General features: G+C 38.5%; 1 long non-coding RNA gene across 1 annotated transcript; it reads left to right on the forward strand.

Annotated features, from left to right (window-relative positions):
• The first annotated feature begins 6,118 nt into the window (after positions 1-6,118).
• On the forward strand, positions 6,119-10,318 carry LOC148055693 (uncharacterized). Its single transcript, XR_015704993.1, has 4 exons — positions 6,119-6,134; positions 7,449-7,531; positions 9,773-9,887; positions 10,117-10,318. It is a non-coding gene; the product is annotated as an uncharacterized LOC148055693 (long non-coding RNA).
• The last annotated feature ends 1,410 nt before the right edge of the window (positions 10,319-11,728 follow it).

An 11,728-nucleotide genomic window follows, 5' to 3' on the forward strand; every position in this document is an offset into this window, starting at 1 on the left:
CACTGGAAAGTTTGTGATGGTTTATTTGAGACAGCTGCTGGTGTCAGTTCTGCCCCAATGGGCAAATACATTGCCTTCTACCAGTACTGAAGGGACTGGGAAATAACTAGCGTACAGGGAATAGGCTCTCAAGAAGCAGGACAGAGTTGTAGGGTTGGACCAGGAAGGGCCAGTGCAGTATTTGCAACATCATATTCCCCTTTTCTGATTAATTTTTGAACTAATAGATAAGTCATATCAGTAGGCATATGAGGTAGCCTGTTTGTGAATAGCAGACTGAATTTCAAGCAAACTGTACTGTTACGTCTTTTCAGAATTTTTCATCTTAACTCACTGGTTTTGAAAAGTAATCCATCCTGCTTATGGTTTGGAAAAGGAATGGAGTTGTTACCAGAAAATATTCTTCGTCTGATGTGCTCAGCCTGAATATCAGGAATAGATAGTAATGAGAAACTTCACAAGCTCTCTGGTCCCACTCTGCTGACCTTAATGGTTTAGATAGCTTGGAAAGGACTTTCATCTTCTACGTCCAAGCTGAATGGCAATTCTAAACACTAGGAATCCAAATTTTTTGCTTTTTACTGCTCTGAATGACCGTAGTACTTAATATGCTGTGGGTTGCAGTGTTATGAAATGAATGCAATCACATGCAGCTAAGTGGTTACTTTCTGTGCTCACCTGGGAGAGGTTTGGGAGAGATACACATGTGTTTCACATCTGCTGGTTTCTGGAATTTTGATGCAGTGGTCTTTGGCTTCTTCTTTGCCCATTCATATTGTACCTATTTAAACTCCAGATGTGAACAAGAAAAATTAATTTCTTCCTATCCCATCTTTTAATACTGACAGATGAATATGAATCTCAGCTCTCTAATATGTTATAGAGAAGTTTTATTTTGTTTAGTGATCATTAATACTTTTATAGCCGTAAATGTATGCATATTTTTATTTTAGGCTTTTCACAGCATATTACATCTCCTGGGATGTGAATTTTCTGCATGTCATTTTATAATCAATAACTGTTGTTATTTACATTTTCTGTCTGGCCATTTTTGTATAATATGCTACCCTTTGTATTATTCCTAGCTAGAAAATACCAGCATAATTTTATTTGGAACAACTGACATTTTGATAGAAAAAAATACTTAGTTAAGTATTTTTAAATTATTCTTGGTTTGTTTTTCTTTTCTTCCTAGTACTAGGTATCACCTTTGATTAATAACAATCATATATAGGCTTTGTTCCTCTTATCTGGGTGTCAGCAGTAATTGGAATCCATATCCATATCCTACCTTGCAATCATGCTGCAAAAGGCCAATAAATTCCCGCTGAGTGTGTTACTTGTTAAATTTAGTGCATTACATTCAGGGTAATGAATAAAAGCAGTGGGCCGTTACTGTCTGGTTGGCAGAGGAGGAGTAAGAACAGTCAGACTCCCCTGAGGCCCCGAGCAGGCTTAAAACTGTGACAGGCAGAATCAAGGGACTCCCTAAGCATCGCAGTTCAGTTTGTCTCCCTTAATTTCCTCTTCTACCAAGATTTTAGAGGAAATGGAGGGAGGTGAGGTAATCTTCTACAGAAATACAAAATACACTGTGCTTGTATACCAGTACTCCCTAGTGCAGATTCTCTTCTAGGCAAGTGTGTTTAAAAGTAATATATCTGTGTTAAGCATTCAGCTGATGACAGGTTTGACTTTGCTTTAAGAGATGCATGTATCATATATATATATATAGTGTAATGTAGGTTTATATATATATATAAACTATACACATAAACGTATGATTATAACCAACCTGTGTTAACCCTCTGTTGGACTGCTGACTGATAGAAATAAACTCTCAGACTCCTGTTTTGGGTGTCTGAGCGTTGATTGGGCTGACACAGAAATAGCTGTGTGTCCCTAACCGTGGTACGAAACAATCTGTACGTCAGTTCTGAATGTGGACCTGGTAAGTTCTTGAATTTTGGTTCCTCCTGATATGCAAATCCACAGTGTTAAAATGATGAAAATTGGTTAAACAATGTTATGGAATAACTGAAGTAACGAGACAGAGTCTCAGTGAAAGGATACACAAACCTATTTTGATGAGACTGCTAAGGAGTTTCTTCTCCTGCAACCTCCTTTGGATTTTTCTGTGCCTCTGGACAGAGAGAGCATGTGAGTGCACTCTCCCGTCTTGAAGGAGAGACTGGTGTGGGCCCTTCCCATGCCTATGCAGGCACCAAAGTCAGGAGTGAAAAGTGCCTTACGTGCCTCACGTGTGGCCATGCAAGAGGGAAGTGGCACGTCCAGGGGACCTGTCAGCACACCTACAGTTGGAAAGATGCCTTGGAGGCTTTCCCTCTCACCCCCACGCCAGCTCCCTGTTCCTTTGGGAGACCTTGAAAGGGAGTCTAGGATGAGCACATTCAGCCTCAGTATTTTCTGGGCCTATGAAACTGTGATTTTTGGCAAGACTTGGACTTTTACTGAAGCTGCACTCCTTTCTTGGACACCTGTCAGGGCCAAAAATCTCAGCAAATCTCCTGAGCTGGAAATACTGAGTAGCAAATGAATTAGGTAAACATGTATCATGCAGATCCCAAGTAACTACATGTTTTATTTTCAAGTGAACTAAAATGCAACAAACAGAACAAAATTATGGGCGAAATCTTATCTCTGCTGCAGTCAGAGGCAAAGATTTTACTGCTTCAGGATATTATCAGCATGGAGTTGCTTTATTGAGTCATTCTGAAGTAGTACATTTTTTTTGACAATAAAGAAAAAGTCTTCCTCTTATCCTTCAAGAGCGGGGGCAGATTTTCAAAATTACAGAGGAAGCATAGGCTCTTTGGACTAAATCCACCACAGGATTCAGGTTATCTAGCTCTTCTTCTAACTGTTCCTGGAAACATCTAGAGTTAAAATTCAGGTCTTCAAATCATCCACTAAATTGATGCCTAGCCTCAAAGTGCTGGAAGTTTATATGCACTTGCATTTTCATCAGGAAAGCTGTTTACTTTACTACAGCTCTGCTTCTGAACACGCCTTGACTGTGTTGAACAAGTAGCCAACTGGACCAACTTTGGGAACTACAAAGTGGGTGTTCTTGTATCTGCATCCCTTGCAAACCCTGTTTTCATATGCACAGCACACCTAAGTAAGGAGACTTCTGCAAAACACAGGCAGAAGGTGGGGTGCTGGGGGAATATCAGGCTCATCATGTCCATGGATAATGCCCTGGTGGTCCTGCACAAATGCTCTGGAAGAGCATGGGGCTTCAGGCAACATGACAGGAAACTCCTAGTAAAACTGCAGCCAGTGGAGATGCATGCGCAAACAGCACCTACTTCTCTTTCACCTCTTATTGGAGTTTAATTTTTGTGGTTTAATTTTTATTGTTTAATTTTTGTAGTTTTAGTAATATTGTAGTTTAATATTTGCTGACATAATTTGTTTCACATTGACAAAATTTTTAATAAGAAAACATGGTGGAAGAAGATAAACCATGCAGGCCTTCAGCCTCCATGTCTACATGTAAGGTGTATTAGCGTGTTCCTTTCTTTTAGGGTTTTGAACAGTCTAGGCTTAAAATCAGATTAATATTTTTTTATAAAGTGACAGATATGGGATAGATGTACTCTGGGATTGAACTGTGTATTCAATTCAAGAAGTACCTGTGTTTGACAGTTCAAAACCAAGAAAGGCCTCTGTCACCAGAGGGAAGAACAAGATCCTCATAGTACAAGGCATTGTGTCAGCCCAGGTTGATAGAGCTTAACATAAACCTTTCCCAATGTGGAAAGCAGTATTTTTTTTTAGAAAATGCTAATGTTTTGATATGGGTGATCTCATACAAAATGAAATATTTGGTGTAATCTGATGTTTTAAATAAGAACATGGCTCGTGCTGCTGCTAGGAAAAACCCTATACTGAAATTGCCTTGTTTATTATCCTAACCTTACGACATATCCTGGTTCTGTCTGGCAATCATATTAAAACTTAAAATGACAAATCAACATTTCTAAAACACAAACACATGTGCACATGCATATGGAACATACACATAGAGAGAGGTTTTAAGATCAGTTCATTAGGAGGATAGTTCTGGCTTCTGATGTGGTCTTGTGGGAAGTCTCCTAAGTAGTTTACTTTTCATTAGGGAATTCAAACAGGTCCTTGATTGTCTCCTTGTTGAACTGGAAAATAGTGCAGATGAGTCCAGGTCCTCCAAAGAAATCCTTGTGAATTTTCACAGAAAGGAGGCTAGGAATATCTGCTAAATTCTGAATTGCTCCACATGTCTGATAGCTCCAGTCCCTGATTTCAGGTCAGGCAGTGGTTTTACTCTGTGCCAAGCATTGACATTTGTTGTTGATGGATTTTTCTTTCACCTTCTCATGTTCAACATTCCTTTGAGCTGGAACATTTAGTTTAAGGCTGTCTGGGTGCCATGGATAGAATCATCTTTAATCTTCTTAACATCAGAAAATCTGCAGGAGCAGATCCAGGTGCAATGGTTGTTGACTGGCTAGAAGTGTTTTATATCAACCCATTAATTTTTGCAGAAGGTTTGTGGGTTTTGTTTTTCTTTTAATTTGTGCCATTTCATGCACTTCTCATCTCTACTCTTTCCATTGCTCTGGGGGCAAAATAAACTATGAGAACAATGTCTATCGTAAAAGCTCTATGTAAATATGTTGATTGTTTTAAAGGCCCATTATCTGACATGAGGAATTCATGTTTCTCAAGTATTTACTTTACTTTCTGGACAATGTGTGCCAGTGAGGTCTATATAAGTAGAGCCAAACCAATACATCTGGGGAAGTAATCAGCCACAGTACTGTATTTGTGTCCTTTCCAAAAAAACAAGTCTGTTGCTTGTACTGCCAAGATCTGGCAGGTAGCTTTGAGGAGATTAATGGCCCTGGTGATTGTTATTATTGGTGCATTTTTTCCCCTTCCTACCTCTAAACTATTGCATTCCAAATGCTTATTTACTGAATAGCCTGAATGTACTGAAAAAAGCAGACTAGCATATGGGATGTTGTGATCTGACCATGTATTTGCTTATAACTTTATGTTCTTCAAGGTACTGGGGGAACACAGCCCTCTACAGTACTCGAGGGATCAAAATCAGCTGTCCTTTCAGAGGCAGTCTATCAGTCATATGAAGGTTATTTCAGTCCTGCCAATATGGTAATGTATTTGCTGGAAGTTGACTCACTCACCACTGATGAAGGTCGAGTTGAAGTTACTGGCAAGTCTCGTGTTAGTTCTTCATTTCTAACTTGCTTTGATCAACTAACATTGCTGCCAGGATGAGGTCAGATTGTTCTTATCATCGGCTTTTCTTCTTAATTTGGTGGTTAGTTACCAACTCTATTCTAAATACTCTGGAGTATTTTCTCCTATGAAAACTTTTGTGTGATACGGTCATAGTGTGGGAAAAAAAATGGATGAAGTCATATTATTCGGATCCTAGTTGAAAAAATATCCAGTGACCTGTGTTCTGTATCTTGTTAAAAACTAAGATGAACAAGTATGCACTAAACCAGTAAATAGGTCTGTGCAAGTACTAGGAGTTCCTCTTCTATTTCAGCATACTTTTTTGCATGGCTTCTTGATGTGGTGGAAAAAGACTTTGGTCTTCTGGATGCTTTTGTGTAAGCGTATTTCCTAAACCACATGAACATGTGTCTGTGGCTACCGGCTGAATAGTTTAGAGAATAGTGTACCAAAACAGGTGGAGATATAGCCTCTGTGTTTTTTTAAATGAATGCATTTTTCTGGGTGCTTTTCTTTTCCACCAAGCTTTACATATTCAAATCTTTAAAGGACAGTCTGCAGAACTTCAGTTAATAGTTCCCAAAGCACGGTATCTTACCCAAGGATCTTCTTCAAACTTTTGTCTTGAAATCCATGCAAAGCTAGTAATGTCTATGGTTTCATTATTACTATTTCTGACTCTGGCCGAATTCTCTATTTTCTTATTATTTACTCTATATCAGGGCCCTGAGTAGGCCTTAATGGCCCTGACCAGCCCCACCTGGGGCCCTCATCCACACCCCCACCTGTGGACCCACCAGTTATATATGAGTTCATGCCCTTACTTTGGGTGATTTTCTTGTGGTCTGGAGAACTTGCTTTTGGTACTGAGTTTTGGGCCATCAAAAGGTTGCTAAGGGAAGCATTGCCTTCCACAGAGGGTGGTGGTACAGCTGCTTGTGGTGGTTCTTTAGCAAGGGGAATTTGCTGACAGCCTCTTCAGAGGTCTTGTCTGCAGAATACTTTGGCCTCTAAAAAGTTGCCTGCAGAAAACAGTTGTTTTCTCTGTAGGGGTTTTTGCTAAAGTCTGTAGAAGTGCTATGTGTTCCACTGCTCTTGTATACTAAACTGAATCTCCTATTATAGAGAAAAAAAAGGAGGAGAATGTCCTCCTATTTTATTTAGGGTTTTTTCCCTTTTCTTTTAATGGAAGTTCAGAACAGCATACGGAATTGGTAGTGGCGTGCTCCGTTTTTAAATAGCTGGCTTTTTTGTTTTGGACTTATTTTTTCCATTAAATATAGACTTTGAGGTATTTTAGAAAACTAGTAAAATAATAATTCATTTTGTTTATGAGAGTATGTGTTAGAAGTCTGAAAATATAAAACAGAAGGGATCAAACAGGTAACACAAATGAGAAGGGAAACATTTTAATAACTCAGAGAATTGCTGTTATCTTAGGATGAGTTAAACTCTTCCTTGACAAATTTAAATACCATCCAGTATAGTTATAGACTTGTTGGCTCTTACTAAGGAGTCTAATGAGTTTTGCAGATGAAAATAATATAGGTAAGGGTTAGGAAAGGGCTCTCAATAATGGATCTTCTAGATTGTCACAGCTTGTGATGCCAGAAGAGATGGAAACCCTCCCCCTAAAGAAGCAATAATTGAAAGAACCAATGCCCCCTGGCTGAGTAAACTGGGAAAGAAAAATGGCAAAGAGGAGGCTCGTGAAAGCCTGTATCTGGAAGAGCACCTAAATATACCTCTGAACATTTATTCAGTTTATCGTTGTAGAGGCTGAGCTGGAGAGTTCCGATACAGGTTTTGCTGGACTGGAAGACTTGAGGTGCTGAAAGGCTTCTGGCCTAACAGAGGAAGCACAAATATGGTCTTTGTTTACCTATAAAATGATCATCATTGATGCTACTAATGATTATTCTTCCAGCTGGTGATAAAGAGAAAGAACAGAGTGCAGGAAAATAAGAGATTGTTGGGGGTTTTTATGCCTTTCTCAAAAGGAAGTAGGATGTTTTAGCAAGAAGGGGAAAAAGAACTGAACCAGTCTTTCTGAAAAATATAAATGTAGAATAGTAAAGAATGACTAAAATCCAGGAAAATTCTTTGTGTGAGAGACTCTTGTTAAAAGATGGATTCATCTAAGCCCAGGTCTCATACTAGGTATACTTTCAAAACAGGGTTGCGAGTCCAAAAGGAGGAACAAGTGTGACAAAGTTTCTTAATTTTCCTTGGGCATGCCAGGCATCATCCCTACGTATAGGTGAGTGGTGTTTTAGTTAGTAGGCAGTGTGTGTTAGCAGTGTCTCTGACAAAATGCTACAAGCAAATGCACGTCAGTATAAGCCTAGATGGAATGTGTGCTTACGGTTTATTTATACTATCCATCATTACAATGATGATATGTGTATATATAATGGAAACTATAATTTATCCCTCAAAGATAATTGTATGGAGTGAGTTTGAAGGATAAGAGCAAGGTTAATTTGGGGAAAGAAAGAACAATATAGATAGCAAGTTTTGATCTGTGATTTCAAAAGTTTGTTTATAATAGGAAATACCATGATAGAGTTGGCTAGACTTGGGACAGCTTTTTGGCTTAATTTTTTTTTCTTCTGGACGAAGAGCTTTCTCAAAGAGGGGAACAGCGTTGAACTGGAAATCAGCCTTGGAACAGGAAACTTAGAGTTTTTGCAAGAGCTCTGTAATCTTTCTTCATAACAGATGAGGAGCTGAGTTGTTTGATTACTTGATTGTGAGAAGACGGTTAGTGTGGTTGATTTATATTTACTTCTTAAGCTATGATTGGCCTTGTTGTGGAAATCTACCACAAACTTGAAATGTGGAGATTATGCCATGAGACATATCAAACGCTTATATCAAACACCTAGCAGAAATAATCTGCCCAGTGTGATTTTATTATCCTGACGCTTTAAATCATTATAACATATGCTCAGCTATAGATCTGGATACGTACTTTTGTAAATTCAAATGTTTTCCAGTATTTTTTCCTGATTAAAATATCTAAAGCTGTGAGGGGTGGTACTGGTGAAGCCTAGATGATATTTGAAACCTATGTAGTAGTAGTTCTTCACTACCAAAACTCTGTGTGGCATTGCAAGCGTAACTGAAAGCTCTGCTCTGATGTGGTATGGATGAGGTGATATATTTTGTTTCCAAGTTTATCACATTGTAATCCAGAGACACAAATGATCTGTTGAGCAATTGCTGTACATACCGATAGAACTGTCTGATCATGTAGTGAAAGCTTACTCCCGTTGTTCAGACTCTGAAAAGCATTAAAGCACGACTAAAACTATATGGAATAGGTTCTTCAAGTTCTCTTGTTGAGGTATACGGTCTCATTTGGGAGAGTACCCCATTCATGAGACAATATTTTCTTGAAGCTGTGTTGTATACTGTCAATGTTTGAGGATCCTGCATCATTAGAAGAAGATGGACCATTATGAAGACTATCCATATTCAAATGAAAGATTCTTCTTAAAGTAACATTTGTGACTCTGGGAGGCAGAAAAGACAAGTTTGAAACTTTTAGCATCCAGACTGAAATGAGAAACAACATTCAGCTGGCAATGGATTTCAAAGGTAGTTTGGCTGATGTAGTCCAGAGTCTACAACATAATGGTGAGAAATATCAAAAGAGTGGTCTTGGACCCAAAGTTTACTGCCAATATACTGCATTGTCAGCAAAAAACAGAATCAGGAGACAAATCTTGAGACAAATTCTTGAGTTAAATAAGAAATGGACAAGGGTATAACCACCCATCACAGTGGCCTCTCTTCAAAATTAGTGGATAAGTTGATGGAAATAATTGGTGAGTGTGTGTGCTTGGTGAGTGAAAGGGAGAGCAGAAGTGAGCATGTTTAAAAGGAGATATAATCAGGTGGTCATATTGGGGGGGAATAATGGAGAGTTTAACAGAATGAAAGAAGAGGAAAGTATGAAAGAACAAAACATTAGAAATGGACTTCCATTTGCTGAGTCTTATGGCAAAACTAAGAGTAGTACTGAAATGTGTAATTCACAGTATATGCCAATAAAAAAAAAATTAAGAAACAAAGAATAAATACTAAGACTCTGGTGAGGATACACAAACACAATGCTAGCTTTTTGCATTTGCAGATGGAAACCACCTCCCTCCATATAAAGTTGCTTCGCATCCCACAGGTTAACACTCCAGAATACCAAATGCCTTATACAGGCCATATGCTAGCAGAAGAATCTCCTCTTTGATGTACATTAGAAATGCAAGCATGTGGAAATGGGTCTGTCTACATCATCTGTTAGGTGCTTAAAGAACACTTTCATTATGGATTTGAACTTGGTGACACTCTAGAAAATGGGATTTACAAATGTTACCACTTAATTATAGTTTTGACAAATTCTTTAGAGGAAGACCACTTCCCAGCATGTGTTGAGCACTTCTGAAGTTCACTAGGAAAGCCTCCACTTCAAATTTCAAGCTTTACTTTCCTGTTTCAGCAGCTACTCCACATTTTAGAGGAATATGAATGGATGTGGTGGGACAGCATGCTCTGATGGTGTTCAAGTCAAGGGGATGCAACAGATGTAAATAAAATATAATCAAATATTTTGGGTAAGTCATATTGAAAGACAGGTCTGTGCAAGGCTCATCAGTAGCTGTTTTCTCGTTTCTTCTCTTTCCTCTTTTTTTTTTATATGTTCTTTCACAAGAAGGCATAAAATATATGTAACTGACTTACTACTATAGAGACTCTTTTTTTGTTTATTATTCACATGGTTTCTTGGGAAAAGTTTAATTGTTATGGGTTAAATTGCTTAAACTGTTCTGCTTTCTTCCATAGGATCACTGTAGCTGTGTGCACTGTTTGCTGTTTCCCGAGATGACAGTCCCTCTTCTGTCACAAAGGTCTAGACAAAATCTACACTTAAGTTTATGGCAAAAAATAGTTTTGAGAAAAATGACACTGGACTGCATAAATCTTGATTTCAAATTAATATTTGTGGAGGAAGGGAGTATGGTACAGCAGAACTGGATGGCACATGTTTTTTTAACCGGTAATGCACTTCTCCTTATGTGCTTATTCTGAGCAATTAAAGGTTGCATGGGACAGCTGGTGAAATGAAAGAGGAGTTAAAGGCATACCTTACATCTTTGTTTTCCTCTACCAGCAGAACAATGAACTCTAACTTCTTAGGTTTTCATGCACATTATCTTTGTTATATAGGATGCTACCTTTTTTTTTTAACCACTCCATTTTCTAAAACGTCACTTTTCCCTGCCCAGGGAAAGTAATTTATAAATAACAACTTAGCCCTTACTTAAAGAACACTTTTAATCTTTGATGCTGGTACAGCACATTAAAAAAGGATAGTGAGCATCATTATGTCCATCATATAGGCAGAAGGTCTGCAGCAGAAAAAGGTTAAATGACTTCCCAGAAGGCACACAGAAAAGCAGAAGTAGGAGTGGAAGACAGCCACCCACAAATCCAAGGGTAGTTTCTGGCCCCTAGTACAGTAGTTCTGAACGGTAGGAATAAGAAGTGCTACACAACCCCTTCTGCTCTGTAAGATGTCTTTACATAACATGGATAAGTTTGGCTCTCATTGCTCTCCCTCCTGTTTGGCAGATACAGTTTCAACTTTTTTAACTATGTGTGACAAGAGCTAACCTTAATGTCTTTAGAAAGTACTACCTTAAGGAGCTCGTACTGATGTTTTTAACAAAAGAAGAATTTGGAAGATCCCACTGTTACAACGGTAGGTAAAGTCTAAGCTTAAGCTTAATTGCCATGGAAGAGAACAAAAACATTGGAAAAACTATTTTACTTAACACTTAATGATTAAAATGAATATTTGCAGGCACCTAGAAGACAGCAGCAAAACAAAGAACAGTAAACAGTTTTTCGTTCTGAAGAAATTTGCCTACTTTCTGTAACAGAAAGAGAAATACCGGACCCGGACTTTAAAGAAGGTTTTGGTAGTATTTCATGTGATGTCCTCACAACAAACTAGGGCAGTGGGGTCTAGATGAAAAAGTTAAAAGGTAAAACCAAACTACTTGGGAAGCCATAGTATGATAGTTCATAGTTCACTATCAAGATGGAAGGCTGTTTCAAGAATATTTCTGCAGTTGTCTGTCCAGATCCAGGTAGGGAGGGACTGCCAAAGTGGTGGAAGACAGGCTTGGAGCTCAAAATGATTTTTTAAAATTGGATAAATGACCTGGGGAAAAAAAAAAAAAATAGGATGAACTTCAGTAGGGACAATTTCAAGGTGCAAAGTTTAGGTAGGAATAGTCGGCCATGCAAAGGCAGGCAGGGGAAGAGCCAGGTAGCTTGTCCATGGAAAGGGACCTGCAAATTGTTGATGACAAAACCAGAAGTAAATATCATTATGCTGTTGCAAATCAGGAAAAGAGATACCAGGGCGTATCAGCAGGTTTGGTTTATA

This window comes from Nipponia nippon, unplaced genomic scaffold, assembly GCF_047370975.1.
Source record: "Nipponia nippon isolate SJK-2023a ecotype South Korea unplaced genomic scaffold, ASM4737097v1 scaffold_2, whole genome shotgun sequence".
NCBI lineage: Eukaryota > Metazoa > Chordata > Aves > Pelecaniformes > Threskiornithidae > Nipponia > Nipponia nippon.